The sequence below is a fragment of the Ursus maritimus genome, unplaced genomic scaffold, assembly GCF_017311325.1.
Source record: "Ursus maritimus isolate PB19 unplaced genomic scaffold, ASM1731132v1 scaffold_20, whole genome shotgun sequence".
NCBI lineage: Eukaryota > Metazoa > Chordata > Mammalia > Carnivora > Ursidae > Ursus > Ursus maritimus.
This window is the reverse complement of record NW_024424453.1, coordinates 52,571,159-52,586,851: the sequence shown is the minus strand read 5'-3', so window position 1 is coordinate 52,586,851 and position 15,693 is coordinate 52,571,159.

Sequence of the window (15,693 nt, the reverse complement as noted above, 5' to 3'; positions counted from 1 at the left end):
CCACATCACTACTTGGTTTTCATATCTTTGTAGAGCCTATCATTTCCCAGAATTATGTTACTCACAGAGTTGTTTACTTGCTTATCACAGAAACTTCGTTTACTGCCAAATGCCCAGAGCCTAAAGTGCTGCCTGGCATGCAGCAGGTGCCCATCAGCTATTTCTTCCTTGGGAGCCCAGTTGTAACTCATGCGTTGCATCATGAGCAACAAAAATTGTTGACTACTTTTTCACCTTGCTGAATAATTTTTTTTTATTCCTCACCAAGAAATTATATGTGGACTTAATAAGTGCACTTAATAAGTGCATAGCACTGGTCAAACTTTAGCTCTTGAATCAAGGCATTCCAGATTCATGCTCCTCTAAGATGCTCCTTCTCCACACTGCAGATCATCGATGTCAGAGAGGCTGCTGACATTTACGGTGACCTCTTCTGAAGGAGGATTGGTGGTGGTGGTGGTGGTGGGGGTTCCTCATGAAGTCTGCAAGACTTTTAAATAGCTGCACCTTCCCATAATTGTTGAGGGAGAAACCATGGAATTCATGGGGCGTCTTTCTTGGGGACTTACTTGGGGATTAATCAAAGCTCTACTTCATTTGGTTTTTGCTGATGCCTTCCCATCTCCTTTGCCATTACAACAGCCTGCAAAAATAGCCTACACATAAATTATGCATCAAGTCTTTAAATATCCTTGTCTTTTTCCTTTCTTGCCCCTCCTCCACCCAAGGAGAAAGATTGTAATGCTTTTATGAAGTACCTGTTGTTTTATGAAGTACCTGCTGTTAGACTTTTTTTCATTGTGCTAGATCATTTTCTTTTCTGACAGAACCTGATGTTTGATGAGAATCTTTCTCCAAACAATACACACACACACACTCTAATGAAATGCATTTTTAAAATTCAAAGTAGGAAGCAAAGTAAATCATTATGGGAATTTGGTATATGATTGGCGTATCATATGGGGGCATAAAGTTGAAGGGATGCAAAGAGGACTTTCCTTTTATTAGTCATGTTTTATGTCTTATATTTTAAAATATGAAAATATAACAAAATTTAGATCTTTGAATTTTGAACAGTCGGTGTATTTTATGCTAAATTTTTCCAAGTAATAAATTTTTACAAAGAGAAAAGTATTTTCACTCCAAATCTATCTTTATTAAAGCGGAAAGGTGGGAATATCCACAGACCAACAATTTGAATGCATGAGACAAATAAATTGGAGTTACTGTACTAGAGGAGCTCACACACATTAAGAATTTGCTACGTCCCTGGGGCTAAGCCAGGTGTTAGGAACATGATAAAGGAAGTTCCCATACATCAGTAAGGCAGAAGGGTCCTGATGTGAAAGACAGAGAGAGGAGAGCATAGTATTTCAAAGGGTGTAATTCTGGAGTAAGAAACCCTACTCTTGAAGTTTAGGCACACATCCCTGCCATTTCTCTAGATAAAGATAAATAAAGATAAAGAATCACAGTTTGTAGCACCAGAAGCCTCAAACTTGGTTTTTGTTTCAAGGTTTTTGTAATTATAAGATTTTTAAACAGCTACATAAACTGAATTGCAGAGCCTAAATGTGATTTCTTAAAATTACGGGAAGAACATACATGGGAACACAAAAGTTCAAATTGGAATCAAGCAGGAAAAAGACATAACCTGTGGATGCAATTACATGACTGAGTGCATTTTAAAATATACCCTAAATGAGATTTTCAAAGTCTATGAAAACCATTCAAATGGATACTTAGTGCTTTCTTATTTTAGAACTAAATGATCTCAGTAGCAAAATTAAACAGAGGAATATTATGGGTATGAAGAAATCATATTCTCTACATTTATGTCTGTGTATACATATAGATAAGAGTGTGTGTGTGTGTGTGTGTGTGTGTGTGTGTTTAATTTAGCTAAACTCAGAAATGTGGTTCAGAGACTTCTTACATGGACTTTTAGCATAGCAAACACCAATAGGCTGACTTACTAGAAAGGAAAAGATCAGGCCACATTTTCAAGTGCCCTCTCATCAGAATCAGATATTTCTAGTGAAATTCAGGAGGTCTAAACCCAAACATCCAACACTACTGCCTTTTCTCAGCAAGGTTATGCTGCATAATGGTTTCTAGAAGGAATCTTCTGAGAATAGCAGACCCAGAACTGGACTGGCCAGTTAGCTCCAGGCAGAGATGTGGCCTGGCTGGTTCTTCTCTTTCAGATCCTCATGAACCTCACCTCACTAAACCTCGCTGAACGTGGCTCTGCTGAATACTACTGCTTCCTAACGCTCCCTCCTGGGTATCCACTGTGTCCTGTGAGATGGTTCCTCCCACCCTTCTAGACACTCAGGTTCCTTCAGCTGATTCTTGGCTTTCTCTTTTTCTCCCTTTCATGATTTGTCTTTGATCAATTTGCTGATTCATACCATCTATTTTTCTAGAGCAGATTTTTTTTTTCCTAACATAGATCAATGGAACAGAACAGAGTCTCCAGAAATGGACCCTCAACTCTATGGTCGACTAATCTTTGACAAAGCAGGAAAAAATATCCAATGGAAAAAAGACAACCTCTTCAATAAGTGGTGCTGGGAAAATGTGACAGCCACATACAGAAGAATGCAACTTGACCATTCTCTTACACCATACACAAAGACAAACTCAAAATGGATGAAAGACCTCAATATGAGACAGGAATCCATCAAAATCCTAGAGGAGAACATAGGCAGTAACCTCTGACATCAGCCACAGCAACTTCTTTCATGACACGTCTCCAAAGGCAAGGGAAACAAAAGTGAAAATGAACTTTTGGGACTTCATCGAGATAAAAAGCTTCTGCACAGCAAAGGGAACAGTCAATGAAACAAAGAGGCAGCCCATGGAATGGGAGAAGATATTTGCAAATGACACTACAGATAAAGAGCTGGTATCCAAGATCTATAAAGAACTTCTCAAACTCAACACCCAAAAAACAAATAATCCAGTCAAAAAATGGGCAGAAGACATGAGCAGACACTTCTCTAAAGAAGACATACAAATCTAGATCCACATTTCTAATTGTCCAGAGCTGGGGGTACCACTCTGAGAGGGTTGTGGTAGTTAGAGATGATAATAACAAAGGCAGAGAGATCTGGGGGGCCAGCCTGTCCTTGTTGTATACCTGTTCTGTGTCAACCTCAGCTTCCCAGCACTGGCCCACAGCCCAGCAGTGGCCCCAAGCCCGTCACAGGGTCCTGGACTTCAGCCCACAGACCTGATGCTTCCACAGAGGTGGCTGTTTCCATAGAGGCAAGCTCCACAAATTTCTTCACAAGTGTATCATTTCTCAAAATTTCCAGCAAACTCTGTTCCATGTGTGCTGGTGCCTCAGGCTGACTTGGTGCCTGCCTTTCTCATCTTACCACCCCTGTTTCCAGACCTTCACTTACACCTGCCAGATTCATGGGCTTTCTCATTCTTCTATGAATTGCCTTCTTCCTGTGATGCTTGTAGTGTCTCTCAGTTCCTGACCAAACCCTGAAGGATACACCAATTCCAACCTGATCGCCCTTCTTTCCTCATCTGACCAACATGTCCTTTCTACGTAAAGAGCCATCACACTCTTTCCTTCTCTTCACAGCCAATCAAGCACAAACCCTCTCTCTGTATGGTCCCTTAGGCTTGTTCTTTCCTCTTCCTCTCCATTCCCACCTCCTTACTTCAAACCTTCATTATCTCTTACCTGTCATTTCTTATATGCTCAGCCCTCTCAAAGGGACATGGTCTGTTTCATACCCCTCTCACCTTAAATCCAGAAGCGTGACCAGTGCTGTCTCACTCCTCAGTGCCACTTGTATGTGAAACAGCTGCCTCTCTTGTTTTTCGGCACTCAGGTAATTTATCTCCATCACTCCTGCTCTGAACAAACCTCTAGTCAGCCTCTCCATCAGTTGAAGATTCTGTCACCTATTTTACAGCACCCTCTCTCCTTCCACATCCTGTCACCACCCAGGGTGACTTCAGTGTCCACTAGGATGGCCCATGCAAGCATCTGCCTTCTCAGTTCCTTGAATGACCCAATTCCAATGATCTCCCTTCTGCTTCCTCTTCAGCTGCACATCCCCTTGGCCAGAGTCTGGACCTCTTCTTTAAGTCTTGAATTATGATACCTCAGTCTTGCAGCTCTATCATTCAGTTCCTAAGGCTTCCAGAGTTCCATAAACTCACTACACTAATCATTTGTACAGTTTCTCCCTCTTTCTCAAGCCCTAGCTGCCCTCTCTTAGCTTCCCATCAAGATTAGATCCTGGGCTCCACCACTTCAGACACCATCTCACACATGTTGGTAATTACCTCACCCTGCCCTTGGATCACATTTCCCAGTACAACCACGGTCTCCATCTCAATGTTTACACATAGCAGAGGGATGCTACAGAAAATCACACACTCATGCAGACTGCGGTTTCCAAATTTGAATTTTCCAAACCCAACATACTGACACCCCCATTCTGTGATTTTCTTCTCTGTTCCACATCCCACTCTTTTTCCTGTAACCACCTCCACTGTCAGGTCTCCCACCTCAATGCCTATCTTCTCACTACCTACCTACTACTCAAAGAAATTCAAATACAAAGTCCTTCAGCTCCCTGTCAACCTGCTACAAATTCAGGCAAACATTGAACTGGGCACTGAGAATAAAAAAAGGTAAGCTAGGGCTTTGGGCATGTGGACTGTGATAGGGTCTCACAGTGGAGGAGGCATGGGCTCAAGCTCCACTCTGCTGCCTGCCTTGCCCCAACTCTTCAACGACTTTGAAATGGAGAATGGGTATGGATAATGCTGACCTCTTAGGGTACTTGAGTGAATTACGTTAAATGAGACAACATAGAAATCTGCCTATCTCCATGGTGCTTATTAAACATCACGCCCTAGTCTTGCTGTGGAGGAACACATAGGTTGATGTGAGTGACAAAGCCAAGCAAACCACCACCTTCAATGTGAAAAGTGCCTCTTGGAGGTGTGACCACAGTGACGGGAACTCAGCAATGGGAGTTACATGAAAGATCCTGCATATTTTTACTTTCATATCCTTAAACCATTATACATATGCACGGTGATTTGTTTGGGTTTGAGAGAGAATTTGGGGAAAGGGAAGAGAGGGCTGCAGTTCAAAGATTTGCAGGAGTTTTTATATGATTCAGTTCAGGGAGTCTCAGCATATTTTCCTCAAGCAGACATAATGTGATTAATGTAGCTTATTATTGGAGGAGGAACTCTCCTGACACAACTGTTCATCCCCCTCAGATCCTGAGAGTTGCCCTGCAGGAATCCCATCTTGGTTGGTAATTCATGAAGAAGAAATGCATTTATAAGTGGCAGCCTTGTTTATGAAGAATTCTCTCTGTCTGACTGAAGACAGTACTGCTCTACTTTATTAAACATTTTGTGAAGCATGACAGATGTTTTTAGAAGGACTGATACAAACTCTGTCTTTCTAGTTGTCTGGCTTCTCTCAGAGTACAGGGTGTCTCAGCTTGCCCAATTCACTCCTCCAACGGTGGCCTCCAATGGATCTTTGCAGGATAGGCTCTGTTCAAGGTACAGATGGTGACCAGAAGCTAGTTCTGCCCTCAAGCACTATACAGTCATTGTCCAGTGTGATGGATTTCATTTTTAATTGATTTCCAACATCTTACTTGGAACCTCACCAAAACTGATTGAAATCTATAAAGCATAACAAAGAATAGTTGTTCTGATTGGAGCCAGGGAGTAAGACCAGGAGCTTCCCTCTCCGGAGCAAAATTAGAAGGAAACAGGTATGACAAGTGAGGGTTAAAATGCTGCCTGAATTTCAGGGAAAGAAACATTGATGAGCCCTCAGCATGGTTCCCCAAATTAAGCTGTTGACAGGAAATAATCAAGTTGGTCTCATCCCCTGCATCCCTTCTTGCAGATAGTGTCCCTTCTCCCCAAGTACACTTCCAGAGGAGTGTGTGGCGGGGGGGGGGGGGGGGGGGGGATGCTGTACCATGTGAAAGCTCTCCATTCATCCCTCTTTTGTTTCTAAAGTTTGAAGGTCGAGTTTATTTTCACTTTACTTGCCAATCTCTTTCTATCCTTGCATGACCCCTGGATTCAAAACTCTGCTCCATGGAGACACCGTCTTTATGAAAGCCCTAACCTTCTCTGAGGGCACTGTCATCCCACCTAGGGTGACCAACCATCCAAGTTTGCAGGGACTTTGTGGTGTTTCAACAAAACATGTCACATTCTGGGAAGTTGGACCTTTAACTTCTCTTCTATGGTGGACCAGGGAAGTGGGATAGAACTCTCTTCCTTTCTCTGCCCTTATAATCACTCCATTCTCTTAGCTCACCATCCGGGATACCCAGCATGAGCTCTCCAGTCCTGATCATTAGGAAGAGCTAATAATACCTCCAACATATGCCTTCCATCCTGCAGAAATCCCTGTGGCAGGGGCGCCTGGGTGGCACAGCGGTTAAGCGTCTGCCTTCGGCTCAGGGCGTGATCCCGCAGTATGGGATCGAGCCCCACATCAGGCTCCTCCGCTGTGAGCCTGCTTCTTCCTCTCCCACTCCCCCTGCTTGTGTTCCCTCTCTCGCTGGCTGTCTCTCTCTCTGTCGAATAAATAAATAAAATCTTAAAAAAAAAAAAAGAAATCCCTGTGGCAGAGAAGCACCAACCCTTGTTAACGTTAGGTAACCAACAAAGAAAGGAAATTATAAGAAGAAAAATAGTCTAATTAATAAACCTGTCATATACCCAAATCATCCAGCACAATGCCTGAACCATGGTAAACAGTACCAACTATGATTTTTTCCTGTGTCCTGGTTGCAATTAAGGAGAAGTAACACATGGATCTCGCCCTCAAAGGCCTCACGCTGAGGTGAGAGAGATAGGCAAGAAGGATGAGTCTGTGTGCTTTAGGTTATATCTGACTCAAAATATTAAAAACTTTATCTAGCCTGGTATGTTCAAGGTGGACCACATTTTTTTGGAGTCAGGAAAATTTTATAGAAGAGGGCACAAGGTCTGCAGGCTATGGGAGACTACTTGCAGTACTCTGTGAAGCAGTGTGCTACTCCATCCGTGTATGTTCATATTTTATGGTTTCTCCTCAGGGATAGCTCCTGCTTATGTCATTTCTGACAGACTTCTAAATCTTCCTTTGTGGTTAAAATGAAATTCTTCTGCCTGTCTGGAAATGAAATGGGAGGCTATTTCTCTAGATGCTCATTTTATTGATCTCGGAATGTGTTGTAGAGTTTGGGGACATCTCATCATCTATAGCTAATGGGGACAAGGTTTTAAAGTGGCTTGTGCTCTTGCACTTTTCTAATTAGGTCAATAAACAAATATACAAAAGAAATGCTGTCTCTGCAAGCTCTTGTTAGCTGTGCATCTAGAGATTGCCCTGGAGACCCTCACTTTAATTAGATTCAGTAGGGGGTCTAGACACTTTCATTGTCTTTAGGATTTTTTGGTGTCCCACTTCAGGCATGATTCGAGGAAACAGTGGCTAACAGACAACTCCAAAACAAAGCGTATAGCAATATGGATTTATTTTTTATCACTTGGGCAATATCTTCACTAAAACTCTGCCTGCTGCTCTACTTTTCAAATATTTATTTCCCAAGTTTAGGGAATTCTGTCCTGTTTGTCACAACTTTGTTGATATGAGTAAAAATTGACAATAGCCTAGATGTGAAACCACAGACTATGGGTAGTTCATCCACAGGCTACAGTGCAGCCATTCAACATATAGACCGGTGCACACACCAACACAGAAAAATCAACTGGTAGAACAATATGTATATTACAGCCGTATTTTTTGAATACATGTATAATTAAAAATAAGGATGGACTATTAACAGGGATAGTATTTTTGTATCTGAATTATGGGAATCTGACGATTTTTGCATATCTGAATATTCTATTTTCTGCATACTGGTGAATTACTGGTATGTGAGTAAGTGGCATAACTGAAACTAAATAAAATAACATAAATTTGAAGATAGAAATTATTTTCTGTTATAGTGGAGAATTTCTACTGACTCCAGTGCCCTGTGGACCTGAAAAGTGACTCAACATGGCAGGACATGCTGGGTTCAGAGCACAGCAGATCCAATGGGACCCTGGAGACCCAGCTGTACTCCCTCATCTCTTGGTGAGGAGCTAAAGCCCTAGCAGCCAAATGTCTTGCTTGAAACCCTACCGTTCATTAATGCAGTAACTGGGTTTTCTGACTCACATTTGAATTGCTTTCCCATGGCTCACAATCTTAATGAGAACTGCTCACAGAAGACCTTCAGCTTCTTGCCTCACACACAGTTGGAGGCTTTGAAGGATACAGAATAAATTTTCAGTGCAGTTGCTACTCACAAATAAAAGGGTGGAAAGTTTTAGAAATTTGTAGCATCAGCCAGGCTTGGCTGGGTAGACTGCTGTGTCTGGGTTTGGGCTGGGATCACTGGGATGACCGGCTCCTCTCACCCTCCAGCAGAATGGTCCAGGCTTACTCACATGGCTTCAAGAACAGTGGATGGAAACTGGAAAACCTCTTGAAGGCTAGCATTGAATGAATCCACTGCCATTTTCACCACATTCTGTTAGTCAAAGCAAGTCACAAGGCCAGCCCAGATTCAAGGCATAAGGAAATAGACTGCTTCTTGATGGTAAGAGCTACAAAGTTGGGCCATGCTTGTCCTCTATTACCCTTATACAAGGAGGGCAATTTGTTCCAACAGGAATAACCTAATATGACTCTGTGTTGTTCGGGACACCCAGACTGAAAGATGAACCCGGATACAAAGATGAGCCAATCAAACAGTTTATGATCATTGAGTCCCAGAGTTGAAATTTGGACTTGAGCAAAACAAGGCCAAAATGAGGCTCTTAACCATAATTCATCACCACTCAACTCAAAGAGCAGCTCTTCCAAGTTATTTCTATACCCAAGCCAAACATACTAAGTGTTCCTTTGAGCCTCCTTGGCCATATACAGTTCATCTGCGATAGTCCTTATCTTACCTTACTATGTGGTAAAATCATGTTTCTACTTTGATCTCCAATTCTAAATTTAAGCTACTTGAGGGCAGCAGTGTCACTTCTCCACCACTGCATCTCCTGAAGCAGCAGGCATAGCAAGCACACAGAAATACATTTGCTACACTTTAAGACATGTTTTTTTTTTATTTGAGTGTAGTTGACACACAATGTTACACTAGTTTCAGTTGTACCCTATAGTGATTTCACAAGTTTATACAAAATGCTATGTTCACCACAAGTATAGGTACCGTCAGTCCCAATATATCACTATCATTATGCATTATGTATATGTCATTATATATTATATATATATTACATATATCATTGACTGTATTTCTTATGTTGTGCCTTTTATTTCCGTTACTTCTTCATCCCATAACTAGAAGCTTACACCTCCCACTCCCCTTCACCCATTTTGCCCAAACCCCTCTTCTCCTCTCCTCTGGCAACCATCAGTTTGTTTCCTGTATTTACAGGTCTGATTCTGCTTTTTGTTTGTTTATTCATTTTTTACAGATTCCTCTTATGAGTAAAACCATATACTATTTGTCTTTCTTAGTCTGACTTATTTCACTTAGCATAATACCTTCGAGGGCCATCCATGTTTTCTCAAATGGCACAATCTCATCTTTTTTATGGCTGCATAGTATTCCTGTGTGTGTGTGTGTGTGTGTGTGTGTGTGTGTGTACCACATTCTTCTTATCCATCCATTCACCTATCTTGGCTATTGTAACTAATGCTGCAATACACATAGGGGTGCATATGTCTTTTTGAATTAGTTTTTTGTTTGTTTTCTTTGGGGAAATACCCAATTATAGAATTGTTGGATCATATGGTATTTCTATTTTTAATTTTTAATTTTTTGAGGAGTCTCCATACTGTTCTTCAGAGTGGCTGCTCCTGTTCACATTTCTACCAACCAGTGTGCATGTGTTCCTTTTTCTCCACATCTTCATCAACACTTGTTATGTTTTTGTCTTTCCTATTTTAGCCATTCTGATAAGTGGGAGATAATATCTCATTGTGGTTTTGATTTGCATTTCCTTGATGATGAGTGATGCGGAGCATTTTTTCATGTTCCTCTAGGCCATTTGTATGCCTTCTTTGTAAAATAATCTATTCAGGTCCTTTGCCCATTTTTTGATCAGATTGTTTGTTTCTCTGGTGTTGAGTTGTACAAGTTCTTATATATATTGGATATTAACTCCTTATTGCATATATCATTTGCAAACATCTTCTCCGATTCATTAGGTTGTCTTTTTGTTTTGCCAATGGTTTCCTTTGCTATGTGAAAGCTTTTTATTTTGAGGTCATCTTAATAGTTTATTTTTGCTTTTGTTTTCCTTACCTTAGGAGACATAACTAGAAAAATGTTGCTGCTTTAAGACATTTACATTTATATTTATAGCTGAATTTGTTCTGTAGTTTTTCTTCTATTTTGCTATCTTTGGCAGGCTTTTTAAACAACATATATCTACTTTATAAAGATAATTTTGTCAGTTTTGTTATTTTTCCAGGAGAATCAAATCTTGCACTTACATATTAGCTTTGCCATGTTTCCATTTAATGCAATACGTTTGTGCAATATTATTAAATATAATATTCATACTTAAAGGTGAAAGGTCATAAAATAATGTATAACTTCATGAATTCATTCAATTAAAATTTACGAACCCATCACTTAAGTTAAGAAATCGAACATTTCCAGAAACTCAGTAGTTTAAACAGCAAAGGTTTATTTCTCACATATTCTACATCTTGATGTATCTATCTTATGGAGCTAGGGACCTCACTCAGCAAAGTAGAAGGCTAGAGTTTCCATCATCTAAATAATGACTGGTTGCTGTGGCAAGGAAAATGGAATACAGCAAATTATGCATTCAACCTTAAGGCATTCACACAAAAATGAGTAATACATTTTGCTTTTCCTCACAATTCATTGGCGAAAGCAAATTACATGATCAAACCTAACTTAAATGGGGTGGAAACAAAGAATTCCATCAAGTGTCCAAAAGGAAGAAAAATTAAAAGTATTGGTAAATAGTTTTATTGGCTATCTGACTACATAAATCTTCAATTTTATTATATAATATCCAACATGTTTCAAAAAAAAGTTTGTCAATGTACAGTCCCACCAGTACTGTATAGAAATTCACCTTGCTTAATATGTCCTCAACAACACTTGGTATCGTCATGTGTTGTTGTTGTTTTCATTTTGGTCATTCAAGTTGTTTTAATTTTTTTTTCAAAGACCTTTTTTCATAGGAGCATTAGCCTTTTGGATATCTTGTTTTTTAAAGTGCCTTTTCAAATCCTTGCCCATTTTTTTAATTAGGTTGTCTTTTTCTTATTTATTTTTCCTCACATTTATTTAAGTTACTTTTTATCTTTTTCTATTGTCTTGCCCTCTGTTCCTTATATCTTTTGTCTCTTTGTGCTTACAGAGACAATTGCTTTACTGATTTTTTTTAATTCATGAAGATAAATTTGATTACAATTTTCTTCTCTACCAGTGTAATATAAATATTTTTTATTTGTAATTTTTTTCCCATCTCCTCCATCATCTGTTGTGGTAGTTGTTTTTATTTGTAGTATTTTATGAAAGACCTGTTTTGGGTCCTTTTTCTTTATTACTCACATTTGGATGAGATCAATTCTTTCTGTTTTGGGTCCTTTTTCTTTATTACTCACATTTGGATGAGATCAATTCTTTCTGGATTGGCTAAAAGCAGTCAGTTGATTGAAAAGGTCATGTTACTGACTTTAAGGAGTTCTATGAAACAAGGTTTTGTGGATGCAAGTGTAAATTTTTAGCCTTAACTTCTTCCCAGACCACCAAGATTGAAACCTGTGATCCCACTGTGAGCCTCTTTTTTTTTAAATTGCCTCATGAACAGACAGTTTCCTACATAAGAGCTCGATTGTTTCAACTTCTGTACCAGTGGAAATCTAGGGATGCTCCTGCTGCCAGATCATGCACCCAGTGCCTGTTATAAACAAGGGATTGTTAGTTTTGTACTTAAAGTCCCGGCATGCACATAGGGAAGTGTTCTGATTTGGCTTTTTCTGAGCACTCTCTTTGAATCTTCCCACACCTCTGTTATGCTATAAGTGTTTAGCATATTTGTGATGCAAGTTTTTAGGTGTATCTTAATTCCATCAAATACTGAGCTTATCCTATTTCTTATTGTCCTAGACTTTATGAATACAAAATAGATAAATAATGCCAATTTTACATCATCATTTTTAAGCCAGAAGGGCATCAAAGGTTGAAAAATGAGTGATATGCTCAAATTTACATTTTTTGGTGGGAAGGGAGAAGAGAGAGAATCTCAAGCAGGCTCCATGCCCAGTGTGAAGCCCCATGCAGGGCTCAGTCTCACAACTCTGAGATCATGACCTCAGACAAAAATCAAGAGTCAGAGGCTTAATAGACTGAGCCACCCAAGAGCCCCTCAAATTTGCATTTTAATAGTATTCACAATGAGGCACATGAAGAATGAGGACAATGTAATGGCCAGTTAAGAATCAGTGTCAGTACTCATGTAAATTGATAATAATTTGTGGAGCAGGACTATCACAGAGAGCAATATTTAGATTGAAGAATCAATAGAAATTGAGGGACAGTTTAATGTGGGACAGAAAAATTGAAAGGAAAAAAATTCTTGTGCTCATAGAATATTAGAAGAATCTAGAGTTTTTTTCGTTGTACGGTATTTAGATCAGAGCTCAGAGTATATTTCCATGTATACCCTATAGTCCTCTAAAACATGTGCATATTTACTCATAAGAAGATATCAATACTAGCTAGGACCTGAGATATTCCAATAAAGACAATAATGAGTTATAACCATGATGCTGAAAGAGGTGTTACGTCTATAATAGGAAACCCTTCTGTGGATTTAATTCATCAGAACTCCTGAAAGATCAATGACTCTCCCTCCATCTCTGGAATACTCCAACCTCTGACAGTCTAACTACTTAAGTCAGTCTCACCTCCATACTTACACTATGTTAATACTTACCTGTATTGACATTCCATTTAAAACATAGTTTTATCCCATTTCGTAAAGATAGATGGATAAATGCACAGATACACCAATGGGAAATAGATCAAAGAGCTCTATAAAAGAAAAGTGTGGACAATGGTTATTTTAAAATTAGTAGGATTAATTCTGACTCTGAGAATGATGGGGTAAAAGGACCAAATATACACCACTGCCTGAAACAATTGAAAATTAAAAATAAATACACAAACAAAATAAATAAAATAACAGTTTTCAAGTCACTTCTCAGGCAACATAAAACAGTGATCCTTGAAAGATGGAAAGCAAATTAGCTGAGCCCCATAATGGCCCCAGTTTACAACCTTGAGAAATTTTCTAGTCTATGGACAGAGGGGAATCCAGGCAGAACCTAACAGTTTCCCTAAACTGAAGGGATGGACCTGATATTCTGGAGAGGCAGCTAGAATTTGCAGGACAGAGCCATGAAGAGAGAGCTGCACAGAGACAACTTGGAAATCTTACAAAAATCCTGCCCCCTATTCAGCAGAGATCACCACTTGCATGTGAGGAAACTACCAGAAGCCAGGGAAGACCCATCAGAGAGGACTGCAGGAGAGCCAGGGTCCCACCCAAGGCTGAGAAGAGTCTGCCACAGCCCAGAATTAAAAAGCTCATAATTCACACAGCAGTAGGCAAAGTACACTGAGGTTTCTAACCTTGTTGGTAGGGAACAATTAGCCCTACATTAAATCTGCTCTGGTCCCAGTCCCACCTAACAAATCATAAAAATAAGACATAAAAGGATCAAAATGTTTCTACAATGACTATGTCTCAGGACAAAGCTTAAGAATATTTGCAGAAACACAAAAACAAATATCCAGTACCTGACAAGGTAAAATTCAGAATGGCTCACATCAATTCTAAGATTACCAGGTGTGCATAAAACAAACAAATGAATAAAACAGGAAAATATGACTCAAATGAGAAGAAAATTAACCAATCATAGTTTAAAACTGACAAAGGTATTAGAAATAGCAGAAAAAGAGATTAAAATTATTCTAACTGAATTCCAGGTGTGCAAAAAGGTAAAAGGATACATGAAAAACATTTAAAAGTCCATATCAAATCTCTAGAGATGAAAAGTATAATGACCAAGATGAAAAAAAAAATACCTTGGGTTTAATGGAAGATTAGATATTGCAGGGGAAAAAAGATTAGTGAAGTCTAAGACATAGCAATAGAAACTAATCAAAAGGAAATACAGACAGAAAAAACATCAAAAACTGAAAATACCTTTAGTAAGTTCCATGGCCACTTCAAGCATTATGATATATATGGAAGGAAAGGACAGAGGAAACAAGAAAATTATTTGAACTGATTTTCCAAATATGATGAAAGCTAAAGATTTAAGAAACTCAATAAACTCCAAACACAAGAAAATGAAGAAATCATAATCAAATTGCTGAGAAGCAGTGATAAAGAGAAAAAAGAAGCCAGAACAACAACAACAAAAACAAAACAAAACACATTATACATAGAGAAACAGAGAGAAGAAAGACACATTTCTCATTGGGAACTGCTATGAAGAATAATAGTTCCCCAAAGATTTCCACACCCTTATCTCCAAAACCTATGAATATATCCCTTTACAGTTAAAAGAGGCTTTGCAGATTAAGTTTAAGACCTTGAGATGGTGAGAGTATCCTGGTTTATCCAGGTGGGCCAAATCTAATTGCATGAATTCTTAAAATCAGAGAAATCTTTCTGGCTATAATTGGATATACGAAGTGAAGACTTTACCTCCATTGCCAGTTTTGAAGGGAAGCCACAAACCAAGGAATGCAGCGACTTCTAGAAGCTAAGAGAATATCTCTCAGTTCGGAGGCAGCAAGCAAACAGTTACCTTGACCCCCACTAACTACCACAAAGAACTTAATTTTACAAACAACACAAAAGAAAAGTAAACTCTTTCCTAGAGCCTCCAAAAAGTAACACAATTTGCTGACACCTTTATTGTAGCTTAGTGAGCCCACCAGACTTATGACTGACCGACAGAACTATAAAATAATAAGTTTTTGCTGTTTGAAGTCCAGATGTTATGCTCTTTGTTATGATAACAATATGAAACTGATATGGAAACAGTACAAGTGAGAAGAGAAGGGAGCATTATATTCAAGGTAATAAAAGGGAGAAAACACTATCAACATAGACTAATTCAGTACCCGACAAAATGTTTCAAAAATGAACATGAAACAGATATATTCAGAGTATTCCATCCTAAAGCAACTGAATACACATTTTTCTCAAGTCATATGGAACATTCTCCAGAATATGTCACATACTGGGTCACAAATCACATCTCAACCTGTACCAAAAGATCGAGATCATTCCATACATATTTTCACACCACAACGCTTTGAAAATTGAGCTCAATCACAAGAGGAAATTTGGAAAGAACTCAAGTACATGGAGGCTAAAGAACATCCTACTAAAGAATGAATGGGTCAACCAGGAAATTAAAGAATTTTAAAAATTCTTAGAAACAAGAGAAAATGAAAACACAACTGTTCAAAACATTTGGAATGAAGCAGAGGCAGCCCTAATTGGGAAGTACATAGCAATACAAGCCTTTCTCAAAAAAATTAGAAAAGT